The sequence below is a fragment of the Pygoscelis adeliae genome, unplaced genomic scaffold (assembly GCF_000699105.1).
Source record: "Pygoscelis adeliae isolate BGI_AS28 unplaced genomic scaffold, ASM69910v1 Scaffold174, whole genome shotgun sequence".
Classification (NCBI taxonomy): Eukaryota; Metazoa; Chordata; class Aves; order Sphenisciformes; family Spheniscidae; genus Pygoscelis; species Pygoscelis adeliae.
In genome coordinates, this window is record NW_008824676.1 from 566511 (window position 1) to 569841 (window position 3331).

Sequence of the window (3331 nt, forward strand, 5' to 3'; positions counted from 1 at the left end):
GGGGCGGCCGACCGACAGTCCCTGCCAGTGGGCAGAGAGAGGAATGGCATCTGGAGTGACTCTTCCAACGCTGCCAAAAGGATAAGGAAGGAAAGGGCCTTTTTAATGGGAATTTTTTTTTTTTAAGAGATAAACATAGGAAAGTGGTTTTCCTTGTTTGTTTAATTTTGCATTTGATCAACTTATGATGAGATTACTCAAGGAGAAAAAACCAAAAAAGACTTGCCCATAGCTGGAGTAAAATGAATGAATGAATGCAAACCTGCTATATTCTCCTTGCCCTGAAATTTCAGCTCGAGGAACCTCCTGCCTTCTCTGGTAGTGCTGCTTCAGGGAATGAAAGTGTGATAATGTACTTAATTTTACGGTAAATTAAGATGCAGTGCATCATGTAATTCCATGATTTACATAAATATAAGGTGATTTCTTCTTTAACAAACACCTTCACTGCTGTAATGTAGACAGCGAGTTACCACCAACTGAATGAATTTTTGGAATTTTCTTGGGAAAACCAGAGGCCATTGGGAAAGGAAAAGGATAAAGAAGCCGAGGCTGATGACCTCTGCCTTTGCTGGTCCCTCCTTCAGCTGGTTTGCCCTGGGTAGCGGCGCGGGCCCCTCTGGGAGTGATGTCAGTGGCTATTGCTGAAGGATGGGTGGTTCCTCAGATGAGTTACACTCTCTGAACAGGACCTGATGCATCCTGGCCAGGCTGAGGCAGGATTTTGCGCACAAGTAATTAAGCTCTGTTTATAAATGCAGTTGTCCCTGCCTGTCCCACCTGCGAGACCCAAACCCAACACCCTCCCCAAAACCAGTGCTGAGACTAAAACGCCTGGGGAAAACGGTGGGAACATGTGGGTCCTGCACCCGGGTACTGGCACAGCAGAGGAAAGATGGGCCATGTTCCCGTTGCTTCCCCTCCGAAGCGCTGCCAGTGCTGTCACCCCCTGCCCCGGGGGGCCAAGACCCTTTCAATGGGAAGAAGGATGCTCGGCAGGCAGCAGCGCTCATCCCATTTTCTTCTCTTGCTCTCAGCCTGTAGAGCAAAGCCGTATCATTACCCACTGCTCAGGAGCTGTGGCGTTACCAGATGCGAATGCAGTGCTCTGTTTCATTTTCAGCAACCTGCATAATTACAGGATTTTTCTTTACAAAAGACCTTGGATACTCCCATGCCAGAGCCCCAAGTCCCTGTTGTGCAAAGACCCCTGAGCAGTGGCACTGAAGTCAATGCGTATGCATCGTACCAGGCGTGACAAACAGGAGTAAAGGTTAATGCACTTGGAAAGTCTGTGTGAGAGGAGACCTGGGAGAGGAGGTTTGCAAAACACTCCGCTTGAGAAATCATCTGCGGGATAATGAAGTTGCTTCTCTCCATCCTCTGGTTTGTCCCTGTTCCATTATAATCATAGAATGGTTTGGGTTGGAAGGGACCTTAAAGATAATCTAGTTCCAGGCCCCCTGCCATGGGCAGGGACACCTTCCACTAGACCAGGTTGCTCAAAGCCCCGTCCAACCTGGCCTTGAACACTTCCAGGGATGGGGCATCCACAACTTCCCTGAGCAACCTGTTCCACCCTCATAATGAAGAATTTCTTCCTTACATCTAATCTGAATCTACCCTCTTTCAGTTTAAAGCCATCGGCCCTTGTCCTATCACTACATGCCCTTGGAAAAAGCCCCTCTCCAGCTTTCTTGCAGGCCCCCTTCGGGTACTGGAAGGCTGCTGTAAGGTCTCTGGCACTACCTGCGTGAGCTGTGTTCATAGAAGAATGTGTGAGATATTTTTTCAGGTACATTTTGCTCATACTTGGCCAGATCCTACATGCAATGTAGCATTTTTGGGATGTGGTCCTACGTTAGTCTGACTGTGCTCGGCTCTGCTTTACCCCTGACAGTGGTAACAGCCCGCACCTGCGCTGGGGGCCTGAGCAGCAAAGCTCTGCTCCACCCCATGGTGCAGGATCAGGCTGCGGAGAGCAGCTAGGCACTAGGAAGGCACCTGGAAAAAAAAACAACCCAGTAACTTTTCATCGCACAAGGAAGCAAAAGTGTTGTTTTCCTCCTTTATTGAACTTTGGCAAATAATATGTGTGTGTGTGTTTTACATCAATAGCTATAAATAAAAATTTGAAAGCAATGTAATACTTGTCATTAAGATAAAGGACATCTATTGGCACAAATCATTGAGTAAAAACCCTTTAATGATAAAATAACATTCACTCTTTAGCTACTTTATTTGTCTGAAAAACTCAGCTTACACTCAGTTCAACATACCACCTTCCACAAAGTTAAAAAATGACATAAAATGACATAATAAAATATACCTTAAATTTCATAATACAAGAACCTTGGCAAATTTTAGCAAGCTGGACCATCTACTGTTGGCCACAGTAGTGAACATTGTCATTGTCTCACATACCCCTTGTTGCCTTTGGACTGAAAAATGCAGGTGAACTCAGCGTGTAGGTATTACAACAACTGCGTGTCATCTGAGTAGTGTCTGGGATCTGCTAGCATGAGTTGAGTCTGCCGAAACAAATATCGAGTCTGCTTATTGCGGAAGAACATATAAAGCTTTCTGGAAGATTAAACACTATTACAATCATTAACTGTCTTACAAAAAAACCCCTATTTAAAATTCTTGTATCCATTACTGTCTTTGGCAGATAAATAAGAAAAAAAAAATAAACAGACTATATTACAAAGCTTTCATTATCACAATCTACTGTATAAGGCCAAATAAAAATATGTTTCTTTGCACTAATGAAAGCACATCTCTAATATCTCCTTAATGACAGACAATATAAACACTCTACCAACGTTACTTCAGATGCCTCGTTAGAAGACTGCGACTTTCGTACTCCTATTCCCCAAGTGGCACTCTTCTACGCAGAGTAAAGTGTATTTAGTAGTTGATTTGGCTTTATGTCCAGTACGGTCAGTGAGTCAGGGTTACATTAAGGGTCTGAAACTGGACCTGGATATAAAAGACAATCAATTTGCCGGTCCGCTAGCGGTACTGTAAAACTGGGGGGGGTCTTGAGCGTGGAACCGGTTTAGGACAGGAGGGAATAAATCAAAGGGGGTGTAAAACATTTTAAGAAATCTGAACCCAGAGCGGAGGGTGGTGAGTGACGGGGCTGCCAGAGCCGGTGCTTGTGCTGCCTCCCGGCAGGAGTGCGGCAGCGGGGGGACCGGCTGGGCTGCACGGGCAGGAGGGAGGCAAGGGGTCTGGCTGCGCTGCCCGGACCGACGCCCCGCGGCAGGCTGGTCCGTCGCGACAGGCGACGTGGCTGGGGGGGCACCGGCGACACCGCACCCGGCCG